Source organism: Neomonachus schauinslandi, chromosome 1 (assembly GCF_002201575.2).
Source record: "Neomonachus schauinslandi chromosome 1, ASM220157v2, whole genome shotgun sequence".
Lineage (NCBI taxonomy): Eukaryota > Metazoa > Chordata > Mammalia > Carnivora > Phocidae > Neomonachus > Neomonachus schauinslandi.
In genome coordinates, this window is record NC_058403.1 from 31,596,031 (window position 1) to 31,624,012 (window position 27,982).

The window sequence follows — 27,982 nt, forward strand, 5'->3', positions numbered from 1 at the left end:
TTCATTAAGATTTTTTTAAAAAATTAATAAGCAGGAAGATAACTTGGATTTTAATAATACTACTGAAAGAATTCCACTAATTGAGTACTCTATGAAGAATTTTACTTGAAAATATCCATTTTCAACTCTTTTGAATAAGGAAATTAGAGGTTAAAGCCTGTTACTACCCAAATATCTGAGTACTACAAAGATTTCAAGGATATAAATTGAATATCAACAGTTCCTTTGAATTTATTGTATTAAGAATACATCTTCATGTAAATCTAACAGATTTAATAAACACACACAAAGAAGCTAGATAGCTTCTTTTGGCACAATTGAACTTTCCATTCCTGTGCATTATGGCAACATAGTATGTCATTTAAGGTTACACAGCTGTATTTTTTTTATTACCAAATGTATATCATCAGGTATATTGAAGTTTAGGTCACATGAGCAGAGATCAGTCTTCATGCTCTCAATAAATTTCTTTAGATATAATGGAATTTAGAGAAAAGAGCCTAAGCTTTGGAATTATAGAGACCCAGTTTAAATTCTGACTATAAAATTGACTAGTCTGATATTCAGTAAATTATTTAACTCTCTGCGTCCCAAATTCCTCACCAAGAAAGGGGATTAATATGTGGCTTATTGGGAACTGCGAAGCTATGTAAAGCACTTGGCTAGATTCCTGACACATGGTGAAGGTGGTGACCTTATCATTTCTTATAGAAATAAGTCATCCATGTTATTATATATGCACTTCCAAATTTTTAAATTAAAAAAAAATTTAAATTAGTACTGTTATTGCTTGCTTGATATGATTTGAAAATAAAGTAATTAAAACTATAAAGTGCTTTCTAATGAATATACTCATTTGAGAAGGAAATATTACACCTGAGGTAAAATAATATTTTTTTTAATTGGAAGAAATTAAAATGAGAAAACAAGAGATTTTGTTTTTTGCATATTTACATGAATTCTTGCCAATTCAATGGAATCCATCTGTAAGTTTTAGGAGAGTTTAGAATTGTAAATAAAAGTGGCAAGGTGCATTACAAATTAATTAGTTCCTTCCAGAAGGCTTGTACTTATACTTTTCTTCAAGCAAATCTTTTGTGCTAAGGAACACTCCTTATTTGTAATAACTTAAAATTCTAGGCCTAAAGGTAAATACCTATTTGTAGTTTTTCACCCACTGCAGAAACCTTATGCTGTGAATTGCTATTTGCCCTTGGCATGCTTCATTAGTTCATTTAAAATAATCATATGCATTCCAATGGATGGAAACATCTAATAAATTTTCCAAAACAACAATAAAACATAAATGATTATTCCAATGAGTGGAAATATATAATAAATGTTCTAAAACAACAATAAAAAGAAGTATTTTTTCCTTTTTATCTTCAAAAGCTGATAGCTGTTCTTTAACCATTTTTAAATAAAGGCATATACCTAAAGAAAATAAGAAATGGGCAATACTGGGCTATGGAGCTGACCCTGGAAACAAACTTACAAGAAGAAAAGACTTCTAATTTCATTAAACTAATATAACAGAATCCTAGCATACAAGTGTGATACTTTAGAAAGGGTACATAAAATGTTATCTCTGTTGATTGTATGAGTTCTATCCACTCACCCACTAGCTACAAATATTGTCTTACAAAGTTACATTCCACAATACTCCAATCAGGAGATAAGTAGAATGGTTAATGAGAACAGATACACCACCCAGGGTTTATTTTTGTCCAGAGCAAAATGAAGGGGCCAGACAAAATTCCAGGAACTGAATGTTAGTACAGGAACTATATACGCCATACACATGTCTGCTTAATCTAATCAACCTCTGGTCTCCTTTGCATACACAACTCTGCTTCCTTCTGAGTATTTCCACATTTACACTGCTTGCCACCTGATACGGTTCATTAAGTTAAAATAAAGTGATGAGAGTTGAGAATGGTATTCTCTCCAATTTATACTCTGCTTTTGAGCACAACCCTGAAAGAAGTCAAGATGCTTTACAGTACTGAACTATAGTACTTATTACTACTTGGTTCATGCTGCTTTTAAGAGCTAGGTATATAATTAGTACAATCTAAAAAATAATTTCATTAAAGTATGACATATCTCCCTAATTCTCTCATTTGGGACTCTATTATTTCATACTTTCTGTGTAGGGCTAGCTCCTTTGACCAAATTGCAATCAGTGGCCCCAAAGACTCAATTAGATTCCCGTTTAAACTCATTTTGTCTGAATTGATTGAACAAACCAACCATTATATATTTAGACACTAAAAGAAAATATTGTTTTAAAACCAGTAATATTGGAAGAAGAGAAACTAAAGAGTTTCCCTGTGTTCTTCGAGGTGTAATTTTTATCTACAACACTGTGCAATCTTGTATAGTGAAAGTTACAATAATTTATCACAGAGAGAGAGAGAGAATATTTCATCGATATCACCTGTTGCATCTAAGTTGGCATCACATGAAGGAATTACAAGCAACTTGGAAAATGAGTATGGGTGATTACATGTGGTATTGGGTTTAATTTGCACTTCTCTTTTTACATTAACTAAAGAGAAACTGTGAGCCCAATCATGAGGATGCTTTCCTTCACCCATAGTTATGGAGAATATAATCCCTTTTTACTAAGTGTGAAAAAACTACCCAAGAAAGTTAATAGTTCAATTTAACTCTGAAAGTTGGGAGCAGGGCAGGAAAGGAAAAATAAAGCTTCTGTTCTATGTTCTGATGAGAACCACACAATGCTTCTAAAAGGAGGGTGGACAAAGACTTCTTGATAGACCTCAGTTTTCATTTTCTAAATGTCTCATTTGTCTTAAACAATAAAATGAAACTTTAATTGTAAAATCCTTTTGATAATGTAAAGCATTAAACAGATGCAAGGGGTTATTAGTTAATTAAAACAAAAGAACTTGGAATCAGTAATCCAAATTATTTTTTTTCTTTGATGACTTTATTCTATCCTGAAAGTGGATTAATATCCAATAAGAAACTAACTGATTAATGACTGGATTAATTATGGACTACACTGTATTTAATTTAGAAGGGGTGATAAAGGTACATGTGCATCATAGGAAACTGGCAAGAATCCATGTAGTAATCCTACCTTTCATTAAACACACACACAAACACCCAGGAGGTTTATTGATGTATAGTTGACATACTATAACCTGTACATATTTAAAATGTGTAATTTGATAAGTTTCGACATATGTATCCACCTGTGAAATTCTCACCATGATCAAGATAATGAATATTTCCATGTTCCAAATGTTTCTTTGTGCTTTTGTATCCCTTTTCTATCTCTTGTCCCGCCCCATCCCAAGCAACCATCCATCTACTTTCTGTTACATTAGATTGCAGTTCCCAGAATTTTATGTGTGTGTAAATTAAAATTATATAATATATAATTATATATACATATAATTATTTTCCTAGTTTCTTTTTTAAAAAAAGATTTGTTATTTTAGAGAGAGAGAGACAGAAACAGAGATAGAGGGAGAGAGAAACTTTAGCAGACTCCTGCTGAGCATGGAGCTGGACAAGTAGCTCCACACGGGGCTCCATCTCATGCCCCTGAGATCACAACCTGAGCTTAAAACAAGAGTTCAATGCTTGGGCACCTGGGTGGCTCAGTTGGTTAGGCGACTGCCTTCGGCTCAGGTCATGATCCTGGAGTCCCGGGATCGAGTCCCGCATCGGGCTCCCTGCTCGGCGGGGAGTCTGCTTCTCCCTCTGACCCTCCTCCCTCTCATGCTCTCTGTCTCTCATTCTCTCTGTCTCAAATAAATGAATAAAATTAAAAAAAAAAAAGAGTTCAATGCTTAAGTGACTGCACCACCCAGGCGCTCTCTTTCCTAGCTTCTTTCACTCATCATAATAATTTTGGGAAATTCATCTATAATTTAGTATATTCCTTTATTTGCTGAATACTATTCCATTGTATAAATACGCCACATTTGATCTATTCTTATGTTGATATACATTTGAAGTGTTTCCAGATTTGGATTATTATAATTAAAGCTGCTGTGAACCCCCAAGCACATGTCTTTATGTGGACATATGCCTTAATTTCTGTTGGGCAAAATACTTAGGAGTGGAATGACTGGATCATGTAGTAGTAAATATTTCGCTTTATTGTTTCAAAATTCAGAGGCTTCCAATGCATTCATTTCTTTTGATATATACAATTTTGTGAGATGAAGCTTATTGTTATTGGAAGATCATAAGGAAGTTGTGGCTGAGAAGGGTTAGACTTGCCCCAAGATTGAACAGTAGTGATGGAATAGTATGAACACACTATCCTGTTGAGGTTGACATGAAAATAGCATGCTGATGCCAAAATTAGAAAAAAAAAAAAGATTATGTACTACTAGCTCATAAGAAATAGAAATAATTTCTTTGTATGTTAAATTTTAAATCTATGTAGATGAAGGTTGGGAAGATGGAAAAACCCTAGGATAGCTCGAAGTGAGTGTTAAAATCAGAATCAATTTTGCGGAGTATTTAATCTCCAAAAGGCTACTGAAACAGATATGCAGATGCTTAAAATTAGTAACAGGGTATAAATCTGAGATAGTTTTTCTCAGAGGGATAAGCAAGTTGATACTGCAAAGACCTTTTTAAATAGCAAAATACATAAAAATAGTACAAGATGTGTTTGTAAAGAGTTTACTCATTTTTTTTAGTTTCTTTTATCAATCCAGCCTTTTTAAACCTATTGTTTTTAAATAACTCTTTCATGACAGTTGTAAAAATTCTACTATAACTTCTTGACAGAATGTGGTGTTGGGAGGGGAAGAAGATAGGTGGTAAATAAACAAAATAAATAAAACTGACCTTAAAATTCAGAAGCTCAGATTTCAATCAGGCAAGTAACATTTTTTGAGCTTGCTTTCTCAAGATATCAATGTACAGTATTCTTTCATTCCCAGAACAATCACAGCATTCAACAACGTATTTCATCTACGTGATAAGGTAGTTTTGAAATTCTTGAAACGGGTCCCCAGAAGGGATGGAAAAATTGGTTAAATAGTGAAGCAATTTTCATTTACTAGAACCAATTAAAGGGTAAAATGCAACCTTTATTGCAAACATCATTTTCAATTACTTGTGACACCCCATAAAAATGTAAAAGGAGCATTTGCACATTTGCCTGGACTGTTGGGACAGATAGCTCAATATTTATTATGAAAGATCATTCAACGTACATGTGTCACATGGTTCAGTCAGTTGATCCTTTCTCCGATGTAGAAATGTATAGAAAACAAAAAGTGGGAAGAGGTTTGCAAAGCAAAGGAAAGAGAACCTTTATTCCCCTAGTCCTTATTCTTCAGGAAAAGGAGAAAGCTGGGTCAGGGAAGCTCAGAATTTGAAGAAGGGCTTGCAAAAGTCATTCCCCTGCCTCCCCAAGACATTTCCTGCTGGAGAGATGGGGAGCATCGATCAGCCAGTGTTATCTGAGCCAATCTGTTTACCTCGGATTGTAAATCACCTCAGTGTATCTGAGCCCTGGACCCCTCTGAGATGTCCAGTTCAACCTATAGACATTATCCATTTACAGGCTTTTTTTTTTTTTTCAAGTGAAATAGAAACCCTATGCATTTTAGGAAAAAAAATGTTTACACAACCAAATGATTTCACATCTGGTGAAATTCAAGCTGCCATTCTGTAAAAACAACTCTAAAGTGTACTGCTCAGAAAAGAGTGCAATAGCTTTTAAAATATCACTGGAATATAAACTGAAATAAACTCTACATTTCAGGATTTTAATGGGTGATTTAATTTCTTAACACTTCTTTTAATTTATTCCTCTGATAAATCCAAACTTGTTAAAAAATATTTTTATTAGGTAAAATCACTGAATTACTATAAAATAATCTATTAAATGTTATGGTTCTTATACTTTTTGATAATTATTTCAATGATGTATTCACAAAGGAAGGGAATCTCTTGGTAATACGTCAGGTGGAAAGCTGGAAAGCCAGTGAACAGTAGAAATAGATTTGTTCGCTGGTTTGGGTTAATTGCATTAGGAAAAATCCATTTAGTGAATTGATCCACTTTGGAAGTAATGTCTATGTTGATCTGAATAACATCACAGTAACAAAAAACAGAAAAAAATAGAAATTATGTTAAGTAGTTCATGTTCATACACCAGAAACAAACACAACCCTATATTTGAAAGGAATAAGCCTGATTTAAATGAACTTTTTTTATCCTCTTAATAACAGTGAGTGTTGGTTTTATAGGTAAAATATTTCTAGAATCTGTGGCTAATTTCATACCTACAAATTCCCACAAGCTAACAGCTTCACGAAGGACGCCATCTCTGTATCAGATTACAAGAGCAACAAATGTTCTGTCTCCTTAAACGTATTACATTATTTTATTATAAGTAATTGTAACGAGGTTTGTTTTTTTTTTTACTGAAAAATGCATGCACTAATTAATTGGCAAAGTAGAAACTGCATAATTTTGGTTTGCAGTGTAAAGAGTAGAGTTACAGGAAAAATTAAAATTCAAAGGATAAATAAAAGCCAACACATCAAATCACTCCACACTTGAAAGAACTTAGGTTAGAAACTACAACTGGGACAAAAATGAAATCATTGGGCGCCTGGGTGGCTCAGATGGTTAAGCGTCTGCTTCGGCTCAGGTCATGATCCCAGGGTCCTGGGATCGAGTCCTGCATCGGGCTCCCTGCTAGGCGGGGAGCCGGCTTCTCCCTCTGCCTCTGCTTCTCTCTCTCTCTCTCTCTCTGACTCTCATGAATAAATAAATAAAACATTTAAAAAAAATGAAATCATTTAGGCATGGGAAACTTGCACATTTATTTGTGTTGAAAATGTAAAATTCTCCATCTGCAAGCTCAAATTTAATTTTCAGGATGGACCACCAAAGGCAAGCACTGACTTTGTATTCCTTTTATTCATCATTCATTCATCATCATTCATTCATTCAATAAATGTACCAATTTGCCTATTCTGTGCCCAGTGCTGTGTGAGTTAGTATGGAAATGGCAGTGAGGAAAATGAAGTTCCTTTGTTCATGGAGAGAAACAGACACTAGAATCATAAACTATTAACATACTTGTCATCTGGTGAAAGTTTTATGAAAAGGAAGAAAGTAGGATCAGGCAAGGGACTGAAGTGGTATTTTATATACTCTGGTTTGAGAGGTCTCCTCTGATGAAATGAGATTTGAATGGAGCTCTGAACACAGGGAGAAGGCAAGCACTGTATTTGTCCCTGAAACTGTTATTTTGCATTTGGGGTTGATCCTCCATGAGATTAAACTGCAAACTGATAAGATGGCAAATCAACAAAATGACATTTCATAGGTAGTCAATGTGATCTTGAATTTTTCACTAGGACTGCTGTATAGCAACCAGATCCACTGCCAACCCTAACATAGAGAGGAATTGGAAAATATTCAAGGTTAGCTGTTAGTACTGCATTTAGAGAACAACTTTTAAATCTGAAGAGATATCTTTAGGAGATATTTCCTGATGGATATGCAGTGAAAACATCCACGGGGCGGGGTGGGGGTGGGGGCATTGTCCCAACTCTAAGTTGGAGATTCAACGCTTAAAAACAAACAAAGGAACACAAAACAAAACAACCCTAATAAATTATTAAGTGATAACCAGAGTGGTCTAAAGGACTACCTGAAAGTTTGTGAAAGGGGACAACCAGATCCACTTAGGTTTTTCAGTGTTTATCTGCATGTGTGGCAGCAAGCAAAAGGGGGTAACTCAGAGGAAAAGTGACTATAATGAACTTAAAATATAAGTCACCCTCTAAACATATTAAATATATTTTTTAATTAAGCAATTTGGGTAAGGAAAAGGCCTAATAGTGAAGTTGTGGCAGTCTGTATTGGACAAAGATAATTGTAAAGTGTTAGATGAGATTGTGAAATATGAGTATCTTTTACATAGTTATTAGAAGATATTTTGGATGAGCATCTCTCTCCAAATAAATCAGGAGCATTTAATGAAACCTATTGTACCTAGGAAATTACTCAAACATTTTATTTTGGCCATGTATAATAGACACAACATAATAGTATATATAAAATAAAGTATATATACTTTATATATACTAGATTATACATAAACTATTAGTATATATGAAATGGAGACAAATTGTAAATATGAAATTCAGGTACAACTCTGAATCATATCTAAACAGATGTGAATTTAAATTGTGCTCCTTTGAACCACATTTAACTCTTGTCCTACTTGCTTAACTTTTGTACATAACTGTCTAATTGAGCATTCACAATCTAATAAGGTGCACACCAGGACCCAAACAGACCTCCTCTTAGCCCCTGAAGGGTAAAAGTTTTGTATCACTTCCAGATTTTCAATTAGATCCTAATTACAACATGCCTCATTTAAAGCTACAGGAATCCCGACCCTGTCAACACTACTGGACCATAACATGTCTGTCTTAATTAGATATGATTAGTTCTGGGCCCGGCTTGCATTGTGTACCCTGACTCTGTTAAAGCTGCTCATCTGTTTGGCAGCTGCTGGTATGGAAGAACCTTATTCATCATGCTGCAAGAGAGTATGTCCCCACACCTTCCCCTCCCGGGATGCTGGGCCTTTTGATATTCCATAGTTCCATAGGATCAGCCAAATAATGCACCTCACTTATCACTGGCAGTATGCTGAAGCTGGGAAAAGAAACTTCTGTTGCTCATGAGGCTACTACTGGAAACACTATAAACTTGTCTTGCTTTCCCAATCAATGTAATTCTATATAACTAGTTTAAGTTTTAAGTTTTTCGGAGATTGATTTATTCATGCCATGTATTCTGTTAAGTTTGTATTACAAGTAAGACTATGAAATAATCATGGTCATCCATATTCTGAAATCCATTTTCAAATATAACTAGCATGTGTTATCAATTTTACTGGTATAAAAAAAAAAGAAGAAGAATTTATACTCTTGACCAGTGTGTGGTGACATCTATTGGGTTTTTTTCTCTTTGGCATTTTTAATTTGTTTCCAGAAGCCACCAGATGAAAATGTCTGCATTGATTTTTTTTTTTTTTTTTTTTTTTTGATACACCAAGCTTGTTTCATGGCTAATGGCTCACAGCTATCAGGACATCCTCATTTACTCTGCTTTGTATCTGGGCAACATTTTGATAATGATTGAATTAATACTGGGCATTGACATCTTTATCTACTGTTAATGTGATTTCTCATTTAGTTGTGAGTAATAGCTGAAGGATATCAGATTTACTGGTCTTCAGTAATAATAACAGTAACACATATTGTGGACTTGATCTATGCTAGATTCAGTTTAAGTATTTTTATGTATTTAACTTAATCCCAATAGCAACTCTATAAGGTATATATATCACTATTTAACTCTATGGTATACATAGCATAATTCCAATTTTAAAATTAGCTAATAAAATAGAATTTATGATTAAGTAAATTGCTCAAACACCCAGTTATGAAATTGCAAAGATAGGATTTGAATCTCCTTCTACCATAATGCGCTGGCCCTATGCAAGATTTGTTTAACTTGGATCTTAGAATTCTAAGGAGAGAAAAATGACTTTTTCTCACCTATATTGGGATTCACTTGTTAAACAAAGTGTAACTACATCGTTGGCCTCATTTTATACCCACCACCTCCTTGCTCATTAAGCTTTTATCAGCCTTCTTTTGATTTCTAACACATACCAAGTTCATGTCAACCCAAGAGCTGTTGCCCTAGCTGTTCTCTCTGCGTGGAGAGCTAGAACCCTGAATATTTACAGGGTGCCCTTCTCTGTCACCTCTTATCACCAATCTCAGTTTACATCTCACTTCATCAGAAAGACTTTCTCTGACCTCCTTGCCCAAAATAGCATCTCCCCAGCCATTAATCTCACATTTTTCTTTACATTTTTCTCTTTACCACAGCTAATACTATCTCCAATTATCCTCTTTATTCCTTTAATGGAGTCTGATAAGGCCCATGGAAGCAAAGAGTTACTGATTTTGCTCATGGTTGTATCCTCTGAACTTAGAAAGGTATTTGACACAGGTAGGCTCAATAAATACTTGGTATATGTAGAATCAGATGAAACATTACAGGCTGGCAATATTATTCAAGAGGGAATCTGAAGAATTGTAGCCAAGCAGGTATTTATCCAAACTCAAAGAATACAAAGAATACAAGTAAGGTTGGCTTACTCACTGAACTCCAGTAACCTCACAATGAGGAAAAGTAGTGACCAGAGCTCTAACTTTTCTGCCTTATTTTTGAGGTGTAGTTCCCAGCTTGCAACCCAAGCTGGGCATATGGTTTCCAGTCTCATTTCTCAGAGCCTGAGACTTAGCCTTGAAAAGCTTCTTAGTACACCAAGTTATTTAGGGCAAGTACATAACTTATTTCCATTCCCCAACTCCCCAGTGCCCCCCATGCCAACCCTTCACCAACCTCCTTAACGGCATATTGAAGTACCACTGCTGAGCATCAACACCAGACTAGGACTTAGATATTTTATGCTACTCATTTTGATGATTACTGCTAATCAGACTGCCTGAATTTCACATACTCCTTACTCTTCCTCCCCTACCTGATATTTAAATATTCCTACACTTCAGGACTCCAGAGTTGACTCAGATCCAGTCCTTTATATAAACTATCTCAATAGATATCTTCACCTGATCATGCATATTTAAAAAACATCCATGAATGTCTCCAAATTCCTATATCCATCCCAAACTCACCCCCTTAACTTCAGATCCACTTATGAAATCCCCACTCATTTTCACAAAGAAAAATTAAATTTCAAACATAATTTTGTCCCCCCTGACCTTTACCAACATTTTTCCCCATAATCCCAGACCCACCAAGCTTAATTTAGAAAATATTATCCTATGTCCTATAAACTCTATTTCCAAAATATTTGCGAAATTCAACCACTGCTTACTATTTCCATTCACACAACCAAGGTTTGAACAATCATCATTGCCCATTTGGACTAATAGACTAATCTTCCCAATATTCTTCTCTCAAATCAATTGTGATATCCAGAATGAGGTTTTCCCTGACCTTTATATTTAGATATAGACCCATTTCAAATTTCATTTCTCTGCTTTATTTAGTTCAATGAAACAATCCCCACCAGGAATTATATATTTTATTTATTAGTTTGTTGTATATATTCCCAATGGGATATGAGTTCCTTGAGGTCAACCCCAGTGCCCAGAGCAGCTACTGACCAATAACAACTGTTCAAATATTATTTGTTGAATAAATATATAAATGAATGATATTATACTCAATATTGTAACTCTTCTTCAAAGCTAAGATAGTATACTCAGACCAACCTACTTCATGTAAATAGACCTACAACAATGACATTCAGAGCAAACCATCAATCATCCTTTGTGCATGTTCAGGCCTTTCTGAACTTGGAATAGGAGTAATTTAGATTCATGTTGAAACATTGATAGATCAACCTATCCTCAGCTACACCACATACATATTTGTAAAAGTGTATCCATGAATTCATTCATTCATTCAACATCCATTTTTAACTGTGCTAACTGGGATCTAAAAAAAGAAAACGAAAAAAGAATCACATAGAATACCCACCCTTAAGTATTACAATAATTTGAGTGTGATCATCTTTACTTAATTTCAGCAGATTTAACATTACATACATGCATACATGGTAGAGATAAAAGGAAAGCCACTCAATAAGACCAAAGTTGTCATTTATATCCCCAAGAATACTTTTTAATTTTCAAAATAAAATGGATCACAAAAAAGGCTTGTGTATTCCAAATGCAGTAGTTGAAAAATATCATATAATTAAAGTGTTAATAATATTCCTAAGAGATTAAAAAACACTGGCAAAAGATAGACTCTACATACTGTTGATGCCTTTTCACTAGACAGTTTGACAAGGGCCCAGATTTAAAAGCACCATTCTATTTCACAAAATTTTATCCCTGCTTTTAGTGTGCAACCTTTCTTGCGACTAAGGCCAATGGATTGTCTGCAGAAAAGGGATTTACTGTATGAAGCCAAGAAAATTGTATTCTTTCTTTTAGTGCTTTTGGGAGCTTTCTTCCAAAACTTTATAAATCCCTTTCTATGTAGTTCAAATAGAAAAGACTGCCAGATTCTAGTACTTCTTAATGTCTGATCTCCCCATAAACAGAATGATTGCATATGGCTAACCTTTCCAAGATGATAAGTTACGTGCAGAGAGATAGAAAGAATCCTATGGTCATTATGCAGATGAAACAATCCTCTCTTTTAGCCCCATTTAACTAAATTCTGACAACACAATTCATACATAGGTGGGAAATAGGCCCCTGAGAAAACTTATTTCACATGTTGCTAGGTTACTAACCAGTTAGCAAAAACTAGATAAATAAGAAAGAAAAAAAATGCTTTTGCAGTACATTATCTGCAATATGCATTTTTGAGTCATATAGCGGCTATTTAAAATTACTTCAGAAAACTAGAAACTTGAAGACAAAAAATAAAGATACATGAAAGAAGATGTAAGGCTATAGAGCTGTGTTAAATTTGGCAGCTTAAACTCACAGGCGTTATTTGTAAAGGTCTTAATTCCTTTTGCTTCTACCTAAAATTAGAACAAGATATAGCCCAAACCTCAGGTTTTAGAAAGCTAAACTTCCTGATCCTACCAGGTCTCATACTCTCATACTCCCCCATAAAAACTTAAAGTTGAGGCCATATTACCTATGCTTGGATTTTGTATGTGTGTGTGTGTGTGTGTGTGTGTGTGTGTGTGTGTGTGTGTTTCTCCTCAGACTTACATTTTCTATTTTATTTTGAATTTGGATGATGGGCTTCCAGTGAGAAAAAAAAAATGATACAGGCTTCTGAAGATTCTGCTCATTTATTCTAAAAAAAAATACCAATAAAAGTGCAGCATGAGTCACTAACTGTGACACAGAAGAGTGCAGCCATACGCTCTTCTATGTCACACACTCTTCTAGGTGCTGTAATAGAGCAGAAAACACAGAAAAAAATCCCTGACCTCACAGAGCTTACACTTTAGTGGAGACAACAGTCATACACGAGATAAACAAGAAAGTGTATTATAAATTCGATAGTGATGAACGTTAAGGAGAAAAGTAAAATTCAACCAGGCAGAAGAATAGGAAATAACAGAGTTGGCAAATACAATTTTAGAGAGGATGGCTAAGGATGTCCTCCCTGAGAAGGTGTCTCTGAATAAAGATGAGAACAGAGAGGTAATAAGGGACAGATCATAGAGGACCTTATGGGTCACCATAAGGATTTTATTGTTTGGGAATGAAGGAAGGCTATGGTGGTTTTGAACAGAATAATGACATGAAGTGACAACATTTGAAAACGATATGCCAGACTATATTGAAAAATATATTAAAAGTAAGGATGGAAGCAGGAGACCAGTTTGGTAGTGGATGGGATAAACCAGGTAAGAGATTATGGTGACCCTGATCAGAATAGCAGCACCATTGAAGGTGAGAATGATCCAAATCTGGATATGTTTTGAAGGTTGAGCAGACAGAATCTGCTGACAGATAGGATACGCAGCATGAGAGAAAGGGAGGGAAGGGAGAGAAGAGGAAGAGGGTAATCAAGGCTGGCTCTCACTTTTTGCCTCGGTGACAGATAGAATGGCATTTCAAGTTCTGAGAGAGGTTAAAAGAAACTCAATTTGGGGCACCTGGGTGGCTCAGTTGGTTGAGCGACTGCCTTCGGCTCAGGTCATGATCCTGGAGTCCCGGGATTGAGTCCCGCATCGGGCTCCCTGCTCAGCGGGGGTCTGCTTCTCCCTCTGACCCTCCCCCCTCTCATGCTCTCTCTATCTCATTCTCTCTCTCAAATAAATAAATAAAATCTTTAAAATAAAAGAAACTCAATTTGGAATATATTAGACCTTAAATATCTATCAGCCTCCAAGTGCGGACATCAAATGGATAGTTAGACACAGAAGTCTGGAGGTCTGAGGAGAGGTTCAGGCTGGAGATACATTTTGGCAAATACAGTGATTGTATTTACAATACTCAGTCTGGATTAGATTTTCAAAACAGTGATGACAGAGTAAGAAGAGAACCATGGAATGAGCCTGAAGGACTCACAATTTTAAAGGCCGGGGGGCAAGAGGAGTTAACAAAGACAGGAAAAATTGTGAAAGAAGGTGGAGGAAAACCAGAAGGCAAGTGAAGAAAGTGTTTAAAAGGAACAGTCATCAACTATTTCAAGTAAGATAATGACTGAGAAAAGCTTTACATTAAATCTAAGATGAGATCTGATTCAGCAATAGTGAGATTATTGGTGTTCCTGATGGGACCAAATATGTTAGAGTGGTAGGGTGAAAAGTCTGGTTGGAATATGGGCTCCAGAAAGAATGAAAATACAGAATCTGGAAACAATTGTACACCACTCTTTCAAGGAGTTTGGCTGAAAATGACGGTGGCTAGAGAGAGACGTGGGAACAAAACAAGGTTTTCTTGTTTGTTTAAGATAGGGGAAAAACAGTGTGTGGGAAGCCTGTTTTCATATTAAGATGTTTGAGAAGAAAATTTTGATGATGCAGGCGACAGAGTGGGGAGAATTGTCAGAGTATTCCCAGAGAGGAAATGGGATCTGGTGAGAAAGTCAGCTTTCGTGAGGAACATGGAAAATCCATCCTTGGTAATGGGAGAGACGTATTTGTCAAAGTATATCCATCCATTCATTACTCATTATTTCACATGCTTTTTGTAACTGTGCTAACTGGGATTTTTAAAAAAAGAAAGAAAGAAGAATCACACAGAATAGCCACCCTTAAGTATTATATAATCTTTTGGGTGTGATCCTCTTTATTTAATTTCAGATTAAGATACATACATATACGCAGACATACATAATACGAGTGAAAGAAAAATCGTTCAATAAGATCAAAGTTGCCATTTATATCCCCCAAAGTGAGACAATGTGCAGGCCCTAAGGACAAGATTTTACCTCCTTGATCAAACTGTATAAAAAATACACCCTGGTCTTTCCACTTATTTGTGTCTGTGGTCAATGGTGGACTGGACATGTGTTTCTTGTCCTCATTTAACTAGGTTTGAGTGGGGTTTCTGCCATTTCCAAGGAACACCGTTCTAATGTCTTATTCAGTTAACTCCTAATGAAGTGACACATGTAAACGAATTACAAATCCCATAATAAGTAGTCAGCTTCTGACGCGATGAGTTTTGCAATAGGATTCTCATTCACATATATGAATATATATGTATATGTATGTATTTTTTTCTATCCTGCTAGTAATGTGTCTTATTGTTTTATTTAGAGTCATTATACATGCAGTCATAGGCTCCTTCCTAATTTAAGGGTATCTTTTTGACTGATTTTCTTTGTTTGTAAAATTCTAAGCCAGGGAACCACAAATGTGAAGCACATATATATTTTAAATTTTTCTAGCAGCCACATTTTAAAGAGCAAAAAAAAAAAAGAGTAAATTTAATTTTAAATGATATACAAATACACAAAATATTATCATTTCAACATAAAATCAATATAAAGTTGTTAACAGAGTATTTTAGGTCTCTGAAAACCAACATGCATTTTACGTGCACTGCACTTCTGAAATGGATCAAAAGACTCATGGAGTGGGTGGTACCACATGGCACAGCATGGGTTGGAACTAATACATGGTTTCCTTCTCCTCTGCCCAACAATATTGACCAATGTATCTTCTTAATGGAAAAAAAAGGAAAGAGTTGTGCTGAAAACAGCTTTGGGATACATCTGAAAATGTTAATTAGTCAACTGAAAATACTGGCTTAGTAGAATATCTGGGCTTAAGAGTAGGGTTGACATTTATTAAGTCAGTTCATCTCTTAAGCTTCTTGTGATACTGCTGAGAAATACTTGGATATAATTAATGAATTAAAAGTTAAAGGGCTTAAGGGCAAAAGAAATATTCCCCTAATGTTTATTTTTATTTAGAAATAAAGGAAAACTGTGCCTAAGAGTGGGTTTGGAAATAGATGTAGAAATGGAGCTGCTTCTTCATGTGAAAATATTAAAAACAACTCAATGCCTTAAAATGCTAAAGTTCTAATATTAAGATCTGAGGTTTCCTTTTTCTGTTATTGTAATTATGGCAGACATGAAATTCAGAGTACAGTCAAAAAAAAACCAAATGCCTACCATAAATTTTTGTCTGTAAGTAGCTAAATAAAGGGTTAATAAGAATTCTCACTGATTGAATACTTAGGTTTGTTAAGTGCCCTCCAGACAGTAGTTTTAATCCTTCCAGCAACTCCATTAGGTAGCTATTATTATTCTTTGTGTATATGACAAACTGAGTCTCAGAGATGTTAAATGACTTGTTCAAAGTCAAGAGCTGATAATATATGTAACCGAGGTAGACCCTTAATATATTTTCTAACTCAATTTCATGGAGAGACACATGTAATGTTCTAAGGAATATATTAATATATATTGAATATAACTTACATTTATTTAAAATTTTTATTACTTTTTGTCTAGTTACCATCTGTCACCATACATAGTGACAGCTTTTTTTTGTGATGAGACCTTTTAAGATCTCCTCTTTTAGCAACTTTCAAATATACAATAATTATTAACTCTAGTCACCATGCTGTACATTACACCCTTATGACTTATTTAGTTTACAAATAAGTAAATTTATTTTATAGTAAATATACTTACATTATATAGTAAATATATTTATATTATATATATTGTATTATATGTTATATATAATATAAATATATATTATAAATGAGTAAATATATTTTATAAAAAAGTAAATTTATTTTATAAATAAGTAATTCTTTATAAATAATAAATATTTATTTTACAAATTAAATAAATATTTATTTGTAAATATTTATTTATAAATTTGTGCCTTTGACTCCCTTCACTTAATAGTAAAAGTACTTTTCTTATCTCAGATTCATTTAAAGTTTCTTTACATCCTCTGTGAGGTAAGACAGAAACAATGGCTTAAGCTTCTAATATAGGCTTAACCAAAGTAGAACCTTCTGTTTAATATATTATTTTTATATACATTGTATTAAATTATATTATGTTATTATATTATATAAATAAAACTACATTTAATATTGATGCTTTCACACTTGCTTCTATTTAATTTTTAAAATAACAGAGCAAGATTGTTTTTATCATTCCTACTTTACAGATGAGGACACAGGCTTACAAAGCCTCCTGCTTATAGTAGCAAACTGAGATTTTACCATTTTTTTCTTGGTTACATATCTGTATTCTTTTCATGACCCCAGTACCCTAAGTTGAGGAAAGTTTTAAATTTAAGACATAAAAGGAAATATATGTAATGGGGGGGGAAGGAGAGGTAATGTACTGTTTCATTTTCTAAAAAAAAAAAAGGATGGTATTTTTAATCTTGTTCGAGATCCTAATAGCATGCTTCCAAAAATATAAAAGTAGATATGTGGTACAGTTTTCTTAAAATTTTAGGTGTTTTAAATATTACAATACCCTGGACTACAAAGTATAAACAATGCATCCTTAAAAATTAAAAAAAAATAACTTTAAATATTTACTGTGTCATAACAATAACAGGGGTTCACACAAATTCTTTCATTGAATGAATTAATTATCAAATACTTTTGAAGACTATTATGTGTCAGACAGTTTTCTAGGTATTGGAGACATGACGGATATCACAAAATAAAGTACTGCCCCTCACAGGACTTGTGTTCTATAGACAATATGCAATAGGATTTTGAAGGCTGTCAGCTTCGTGCAAAATTGTGCATATGATCATCCTTATAAAATTTAAGCTCCATTATTTAAGTTGCTTATATCTGCTACCACGTAGATATTTGGGATTTCGAAGCTGAGAACTGAAATTCTCTATGTAAAAACTATTACAAGAATTAAGGTAGAAAAAGATGTCTATTAAGCTACACCTAAGGATTGCTCTCCATTCAAATATGTGACTACGTGTTAAATTCTAGCCTCCAAAACAGGAATGTTTAGAAGCTTTCACTTTGCCACTTGCAAATGCAAAATAAGTAATGCCCATTTTCATCCTTCTGTTACAGGTCAATTTGTAATGTTAACTGCAGTGAGAACAGAATAGATACAACCTTTCTTTTATTTTTTTTTCCTTTTTTCTCCTTTTCAGTTCAGAAGTGACTAAAAATTGTTAAATATTGTTAATATATTTTGCTAGAGGGGTATTTATTTTGGATTTTACCCACAGTTTTTCCTATGAGTTTAGATTCTCTTCTAAATAGGAAATGATCGGTAATAAAAATAGCTAATAAATACTGAACACTTACTCTGTACCAGACAGTGTTCCAAGTATCTTATACATACTATCTTTTGTGCTCCAACTGAATTTCTGTTTTTGTGTGTGATAGCACCAGTCTTTTACTTAGAGATTATTTTGTTTATATGTGCAACTGGACACCATAATTTGTATACACTTCTATCATGCAGTGGGTACTCAAGACACATGGGTTCCTTTTCTCTTCACTCCTTTATTCAAAGTTGCAGACTGCAATTCAGCAAGAACTACAAGAGAATGAGGTCTGAGGTTTCCTCCTTTGAAAGCAAAACACTGTTATTAGAGCCTAGAATGGTATGAACCCCATGGTAAGCAAGTTTGGAGACAAGGAAAATTCTATTTCAGCTAAAACTAATTTTGTTTCCTCAAGTAGTACTGCTTCCTGTTTGTTATGCAGATCAGAGCAGAGAAAGAAGGGCTGGGTATTTGGGGATGCTCTCCTTAATAGGCAGGTCATGTGAGTAAGTAAATGCAAACCCACAGGTGGGCATAGTCTGGTATATCGTTAGTCGTTCTGATTAGCTTAGGTTGGTGGTTTCAAACTTCAGGAGACATCAGAATCATCTGATTTTTGAATCCAACCTCCAGAGTTTCAGATTCAGTATGATGGGTTTGGGGTCCAAGTATTTGCATTATTAAAAAGTTCCAAGATGCTACTAATGTTGCTGGTCCAGGAACAACAATCTGAGAACCATGGATTTAGATAATGTGCATAAATTTGGATTAATTGCTGTTGGGGCTGTGGTTTACTTGAACAAAATATGCTATCAATCTAACTTAACCCAGGTACTCTGGCGGTTCTACATAGGTCACATGAATACAAAGTATTTAATGAAGGGCTGGGGAAAAGCAAATAACATGGACACTTCCTCTTCGTGAAAAATCCCACAGATTAAAGAAGGCCAGAAATCTCTTTTTGAGAATTAGATGGGGAATAAACATAAACCCAAATTATAAACTAACAAGTACGAAGTGGCATATTAAAATTCCATGAATATGCTGAGCTTTATGGAAGCATACATGAGAGACAATGAGCCCACTCTGGGAGATCCAGGAATATGTCAAGAATGACAGGATGCTGGAAATGAATCTTGGGAATTGTTGGATATGAAGGCATCACATAGACTAGAAAAAAGGCCATATACCAAAACACCGTTGCTGACAAATGCCCACATTTGCTGGCAAAGAAAATTAGGTCCGAGATTATAAATGGGATCATCAAAAAAGCCATCCCCATCACTAGAAAATACAGCTCAAAATGTATTCCCTATTTACTGACAGCGGGATAGTAATAATGACCATTTAGCCCTATATTGGTCCATTTGCCTGTCAGATTTTCCCCAGCGCTGTGTGTCTTTTTAATCACATCTCTGCAGATGGGCGTTGACATATAGGTACTCAAGCAATCTCTCATGAATAAAGAAATGGGAGAAAGGATATTAAAAATATACTATTTAAGATAATTCTTGATTTATAACAAATCCCAAAGCAAAAACAAAACAAGCAAAAGTACTTATGTATGCTTTTCAATTGGCATCAATTTCTTTTTATTTTAAATGTATCCAAACTGGGGTAAATGAGATGAGGAAGAAAAAATTTGGTTACTCTGCTTTAGGGTGTCCTTCAAGTATAATTTTAGATGTCTGTGTCTGTCAGATTTCTAATGTCCTACCTATATGTCTGCGTACTTTAAATTCTAGTGATTTTAAAGTTGGTCTAGCTTGTCATTTTTTGAGGTGGTATTTCCGTACTAATTTCCAATTAAAATGATGAATTAAACATATCATTAGTTTATTAAGCATTCATTTCCACAGAAAGCTATCTATGCATGCATCTGTCCATGCATGTATTTACTAATTATATCATCAATTCTAAAGTTAAAGCACAAATGAGACTGTTAAATACCATTTGTAAAGAGTGGCACCTTATGATATATAAGGTTAAGATTATCCTACTGTCAATCAATATAGAACTGACCATCATTTGTGTGAGTTTATAAACTGCCATATATTTTGATATAGAAATCCTTTCTTAATAACTGTCTTTAGGATAAACTTGTAGGAAATTCAAGCTCTTCTTCCATTAAGAAAGCCCAGATGTAACTGCAACAGCCAGCCAGGGTTACAGGGAGAGGTAGTTCAAGTTCCAAATTACGCATTTTTCTTAACCGAGTAGTACAGATGTGCGCCCCCACAGTAGTGTTAACCTGTTTATTGCTTTGGTAAATCCTCAAGCATTTGCCCAACCACCATAATTCTTCTGAGAATGCAAGTTCCTACAAAAACTGCACAAGTGTGAAAAGTCCAGCACTAGAAAATAAATTATTATTTTTTAACTATGAAATTGGAACAGATGCTACCTAAATAATCAAACCAATAAAAAAAAAAACAACACAAAGGGTATCTAAATGGAAAAAACTGACTACAACCAGCCTTGTCCTCTACTTAGGCTGGCCTCACACTGGCGATCAAGCTTTAGGTAAAAGAACAATTTTGACATTTCCCCACTCTGGTAATGCCTGTCCTGCAACTTCACAGAAATTATTGTGGAGACTTTTTGAAATGGGAACGATTCAACAGTTCAGTTCACTGAATAGTTATTTAGCAGCCACTCTCTGCTGGGCACTGAAAAGTCAACAACAAATCAGAGAGAACATTCCTAGTCTAATAGAGATAGATAGAAAACTCTTATAGATTGGAATGACCACCTCCCCCCCACCACCACCCAAATCCTCAATATATAAAGAAAATGCCTGCAGAAAGTGATTAACACTCTAAGATCTAAAAATCCTAGAATGTGTGAGTGGGCAAGGGTGGGGGGGAAGAATAGCTGTTTTATTTTATTTTAAAAAAGATTTTACTTATTTATTTGAGAGAGTGTATGTGCATGCACAAGCAAGGAGAGGGGCAGAGGGAGAGGGGGAAGCAGGCTCCCTGCTGAGCAGGGAGCCCGATGCGGGGCTTGATCTCAAGACCCTGGGATCATGACCTGAGCTGAAGGCAGACGCCTAACCTACTGAGCCACCCAGGCATTCCTCAGGAATAGCTATTTTAGATGCTGGAGGGCAAAGGAGCCTCCCTCAGTGGTGACACTAAATTTGAAACCTGAATGATGAGAGTTCCAGGGGAGGAATTCCCCTGCTGGGGAACAAATGCAGAAGCCCCAAGGTAAGTTCTGCCTGTTAGAAAGAGAGAGGTGGCCACAGAGCCAGGGTGTAGTGAACACAAGAGAGAACAGAGAACAGTACCAGGTAAAACCAGAATGGAAGTCAGGATCACGTTGCATGCAGTGCCTTGTGGCCCAAGTTAAAATCTGTAAATTTCCATTTTTGTTCAATGGGAAATTCCAGAGGGTCTGAAGCAATGAGTTAGGTATTCTGATTTTGAAAAGATGATGCTTGGCTTCCATGTAGAAAATGGCTCTCAGGGAGACAAGAGTAAGGAGGGAGTGGGGAGATCAGGCAGGAAAGTAGGGAGATCAGGCAGGAAAATATCAGGGACTTTAGAGTTGATGGTGGTGTGGGTACATGTGGTAGCAGTGGACAGAGTAAAAAGTGGACAGAGAACTGTTGATACCACTGTTACTGATTACTCCTCAGATCACTTTTGTGAATCAAATGAGAACGTCTGTGTAGATTCCAGAAATTCTACACACTCAATAATTATTACTTTGATTTGTTCAAAGGTAATTTGTAATTGAATGTACAAAGCTGGGCATTACAATATTTTAATGTTTCCCTCAGCCTACGGGCCCCCTATATTTGAATTCTTAGAATGCTGCTTGAATAGCCAGGTTCGGTAAATCCAATAGAATGCCTCAAATAATCTCAGGCAGCATCCCCACACATTATTTTATTTCATCTTCCACCCTTCAAAAAAAGATGAGCGTCACATAGTACTTTGGAAAAATTACAATGAACCACATTAATGAATCATGATAATATATAAAACCGTTTCTAATAAGGTAAAACAATACCCTCTCACTTTCAAACAGTATTTTCTTGTCTAAAAAATTATTATTACTATTGCCATAATGAAAGGGAATTTGAAGGCATCTCAAATGTTTGAAAATTTGAGAAAAAATAATTTAAGAAATAACTGTGAGAGGAACCCAAAGAGGAAACTCATTCTGAAGTGTCAGGTACGTTGAGTGCTCCCCCTAGAGAGGACTGCGGGTCATTTTTCTTCATGGAGAACAAAGATTATTTATTTGAAGTTCTTTAAAACTAAAAGTAAAATTTATTTATCCTTTTTGGATTATTGCATGATTTTGTGATACAAGGAAATCATGAGATTATGCCTCCTAAGGACAAATCCAACAAAATGATTCCAATATGTGAGTAGTATGGTTTAAGGGTGAAGAGTGTTGAGTTTGGGATCGAACTTCTTTGGTTCAAGTCCCAGCTCTGCCGTTTACTATCTGTGTGATTATTAGCAAGTCATTTACCTCTCTGAGCCTCCTATTCTTCCTCAGTAAAGAGAGTCATTATGTTGCTCAAACAAGTTCATTTATGTACAATACTTAATACATGATTAGCATTAAGAAGCTAGAAACAGGGGAGCCTGGGTGGCTCAGTTGGCTGAGCATCCAACGCTTGATTTCTGCTCAGGTCATGATCTCAGGGTCATGGGATCCAGACCCGCAGGGGCTCCATGCTCAGCTCAGAGTCGGCTGCAGATTCTTTCTCTCTTCCGCTGGCCCTCCCCACCCATATAAATAAATAAATAATCTTTAAAAAAAAAGAAGCTAGAAACATTATTTACATTACATATAAAGGATAGACAAAGAAATGCAGCAAGTAGGAATTTTTAAGAAAGACAATCTTGTCACCATGAAAAGTATTTGAGGGCTACTTTGCAGCCCTTCCTTCAGAAATACTTACATTTGCTTTCTTTGAAAAATTGTCACTTATTTCATTCTAAGAGAAATACTATAAATAGGCTCAAATAAAATAGAAGTGACCAACATGGTCATTGTTAAATATAAAATATATATAAATATAAAATATATAAACATGAAAATTAATTTCAGCAATCAAATATTTTCTCAGAAAAATATATACTTAAATATAAATTTCTTTCTGTTAAAAAAATACCTTTAATATGGCATACCTATTGGAGAAAACATACCAAGCATTCATTACGAAATAGCTAATGTACTTGCACTGCCTGATTTCATTTTAAACTTAGAGAGATCTCCTGAGTGCCTCAGCTTTGTCATCATCCTCAAATCATACAAACATGTAACCATTGCCATTAATCAATATTTTATAACTAAAGATGGATTTCTCAAAATAAATTTTAAAAACATGGCTGGAGAACAGGAAAATATGTAATGTCCTCTATCCTGTGGAAATAAATCACCATTTGCTACTTTTTTTTGTGTGGAAAGCAATAAATTTCACAGTGAAAAGGTAAAGAAGAAAGCAGAGTCCCTATGATCCTTTCTCTAGTCCTCACCAATCCTTAGCTAAGGGCTCATTCTTTGGGAATGATTCATATGACAGCCAAAAACCAACAGACAAAATCTGCTTCTTTTCAATTCCTGCCAGCAACACACCAATGAAAATAACACAACCCAGCATGAAACTGAGTATCATGGATCTGCTCATATTTTCATTTGCATTGGTAGGCTAGAATGATGTAAATTTTCCATATAATAAATCCATCTAAATAAATGTAGACCTAATGAGAAAGCCAAGGTTTATTGTTCTGTTAGATCATTTGCACAATTAAGAGCATTTACAGAACACAGTTAATCCAAATTGTGCAAAACATATAAAATATGGTATGTTGGTTAAATGTGTTGTCTTATTTTGCATCAAAAACTGGTGGATTAATTAGCACAATCTCCCTTTTATAAAGTGAAAGCTCCATTATAAATGATTTGAGATCAAAGGAGTTAGACCTGGCACAAGGCTTTACTTCAAGTGCAAATGTCTCATGAAAGTAGCATCACCTGTATGAATATGCATAGGCTCCTTCTGTGATATGTCCCAATTTATATCATCATCTTTTGAAAAATGATATTTTAAAAGGGCATTTGGCAGCTCTAGTAAGATAATTCATAGGAAAACAATCTTATTTTGCCTACTTGTCAATCTTAAATGCAGGAACAATTTAAGTTTAAAGTGAAAGACATTTTAATTCTGTTTACCATGATTTGCTCAAAGATACTGGCAGAGTTTTTGAGTCAGAGTAAAACCGAGGAGTTACATTGAGCCAGAATTTTAAAGTAAAACATTTGAAAATCATAATAACATTATATGTACATAAATTCAGTGTCTAAATAAGAGTTTTATAACCCATGATCTTAAAAATATGCAGGGTTAGTAGTAGTTTTTTTTTTTTGTTTTTTTTTTTAGGGATAGAAAGGGCTATTAAAGAAATGCAGTACAACTTTACTTCTTTCATGAGAATCTCCTCTTTAACAGGTTGTTTACAGGTTCTAGGAAAAACTCATTCTATCAAGGATTGACAATTCCATAGTTATACTATTCCAACATTACAAATCCTTCTTTGCATTTTGTCTAAAGCTGTTTCCTTTTGGTTCCAGTTCTCTCTTCAGGGTAATAAAAAAATCTGTCTATATGCTCTCTTTCATGTGGAAATCTTGAAAAATTTTTAGCATCATCCCCTCTACACTAAAGCTTTTCTTTTCTAGGTCAAACATCTCAGGTTCCTTAACCCTTTCTCAAGTTATTAAGTAACAGAAAACTCACTCTCCTGTTTGTGCTCAGGTTCTCAATATTCCTCTCATTATGAGTGGTGGAACAAGCCAAAAGTGGAATTGTGGTTTATCATCTCCCTTAACCAGTAGAAGTTAGAAGACCAAATTTAGGGGCGCCTGGGTGGCTCAGTTGGTTAAGCGACTGCCTTTGGCTCGGGTCATGATCCCAGGGTCCTGGGATCGAGTCCCACATAGGGCTCCCGGCTCAGCGGGAAGCCTGCTCCTCCCTCTCCCACTCCCCCTGCTTGTGTTCCCTCTCTCGCTGTATCTCTCTCTCTCTCAAATAAATAAAATCTTTAAAGAAAAAAAAAAAAGAAGACCAAATTTAAAATAAATACAATTGATAGTGCTTTGAAAATTGTAAAGCATTATAAAAGTGTGGAGTACATGTGGTATTATTTTTCAGTATTTTCTTTAAGATTAATTCAGTCCTTTTTATTATGTCTGGCTGAGTATCTACTTTTTACTCATGAGCTATTGTCACATGAAATATAAGAGTACTAATTATTATTTAGTATCTAGTAAGTCCCAAGCACTATATTGGCGCTTGACCTCTAACACTTTAATTGATACAACTTTGTGGAAGTAGTAGAATTAACTCTATTTTATATATCAGAGAATTCCCATCCTGTACTCATTCAAGATTATATATGCATATTCTTATTAAATTTCCCTTGGTAGTTTCCGATTACTGTTATCTGGGCCAGTGGATTTTATTTATTTATTTTTAAACGTTTTTTAGTTTAAATTCCAGTTAGTTGACATGCAGTGTAATATTAGTTTCAGGTGTACAACACAGTGGTTCAACACTTCCCTACATCACCCAATGCTCATCACAAGTGCCCTCCTTAATCCCCATCCCTCCACCCCCCTACCCTCTGGTAACCATCAGTTTGTTCTCTATAGTTAAGAGTCTGTTTCTTGATTTGCCTCTCTCTCTCTCTTTTTTTCCCCTTTGCTCATTTGTTTTGGATCAGTGGATTTTAAATGTTTTTTATTGCAACTCCTTATTTGTTAAAAATAATTGAGCACACTTTCAATAAATGTGCATATTTTTGTTTATAAATTAAATTTATAGGTACTAACATATTAACATGTGCATTAGTAAAATTAGCAATTTAAAAGGACGACCTAAATTTAAATGGAAATTTAAAATTTTCTCAGGAGATATCCTGTTTGTCTACAGATTAAAACATCCCTACCTTTGTTCTATACCAGGGGTTGGCAAACTAAGGTCCAAGGGCCAAATCTGGCCCACAGCTTATTATCGTACAGTCCATGAATTCATAATAGTTTTTGAATTGTCAAGTGGTTGAGATGACTCAAAAGAAGAATACTATTTTGTAATACATGAACACTATATGAAATTCGAATTTTATTTTTTTTTATTTTTTTTTAATAGGACCAGCTCTTGCTATTGTAAAGATTATTTATTTGTTTGTTTGCTTGTTTGTCAGACAGAGCACAAGCAGTGGGAGTGGCAGGCAGAGGGAGAAGCAGGGAGCCCGATGCAGGACTCCATCCCAGGACCCTGGCATCATGACCTGAGTTGAAGATGGACACTTAACCGACTGAGCCACCCAGGCGTCCCTTGAATTTTATTTTTTATAAAGTTTTATTAGAACACAGCCCTACTCATTTTTGTGTGAGTGCCTTGTCTATGGCTGCTTTCAAGCTGCAACTACAGAAATGAAGGTTTGTGACAAAGACTGCATGGTCCACAAGCTTAAAACATTTACTATCTGGCATTTAAAAGAAAAAACTTGTGACCCCTGCTGTAGACCAGAGAAATAAGTATTGGAAGTAATGGCAACAGTCATTGGAGATACAACCTTGTGTAGTCAGGGCACTGGCCTCAGAGTTTGAGCTTTAGGTTATACTCCCTACTTCTCGCTCTTACTAGCTACATGCCCCTTGGAAATGATCTTCAGTTTCTAGTCCTTTGATTCTGCATTTGTAAAATAATGACATTGCATTGAATGAGCACTTTATGCTCCAAAGTTCTTCAGGTTTATAACTCCTGCAATGTGCCATGAATATACAAATACGTCTGAAGTGCAAGCATCACAATAAGAACCAGACTTGTATGGTTCAAAGAATCTTTCTAGACTTGATGGAATAACTAACTATAGTAATAATAAAAATAAATCAGCACTGATAAAACAGTTGGCATCATTTAGTGTAGGGCTAAGAGGTGCATTTTCAAATTGTTATGCTTGAAAGAACAGAACTGCAATTTAGGAAAACGAACACTTCAGTATAAATAAATTATGACCTCCAAGACCATAAAAATGTAAATCCAAATTTAATGAGGAATTAAATACCCTAGGATTTACCATTAAGTCAACAATTTGATCTTGATATTACAAAGTTTATTTCACCTTTTAGATAGTCCTACAAGTTTCCCTCCCAAAAGCTCTCTAGTTTACTATCTGCTTCACCTATTCAGTTTTGTTTTTACTCTGAAAAATAATTAAGACTAAAATAGTTGTATAAGCATGTCAGTTTGAAACATATTTTTAAAAGCAAGCCATTTAAAAAGAGATCTGTATTTTTCTTTTAATAAATAGGAATAAATTCCTTGTCTTTGTAAGTAGGTTGCTAATTTCAACTTTTTGAATTATTTCTCTTGATTATTTTATTAACAGTGGCAATGAATATTGTAGGCCTTCTAGTAGAAAACATGTAACAGTGATTAAGAAATTTTTTCACCCGGAGCAGTTACAGCTTGTAAAAGTATTACAGGAAAAGTATGCCAAATAACAGAGGTAGATTTTCCAGATGCCTAGGAAATCCCCCCTCTGTGTGAAAAGCATTTGGAATCTAAATAAATTCTTTGAGGACAATAGGCTACCAGTTTCTCTCCTGCCTTAGAGTCATTGTCTGACTAAAGTTTGTTGGTGATAATGA

The 27,982-nt window shown here is 34.8% G+C and overlaps 1 protein-coding gene and 1 pseudogene across 1 annotated transcript in view; one reads left to right on the forward strand and one right to left on the reverse strand.

Annotated features, from left to right (window-relative positions):
* The window catches only part of ROBO1 (roundabout guidance receptor 1), a 967,818-nt gene that overhangs the window by 663,013 nt on the left and 276,823 nt on the right, over positions 1-27,982 (reverse strand). The gene's annotated exons all lie outside the window — the stretch shown is intronic.
* Positions 21,854-27,982, forward strand: part of LOC110571178 — a 31,663-nt pseudogene continuing 25,534 nt past the window's right edge.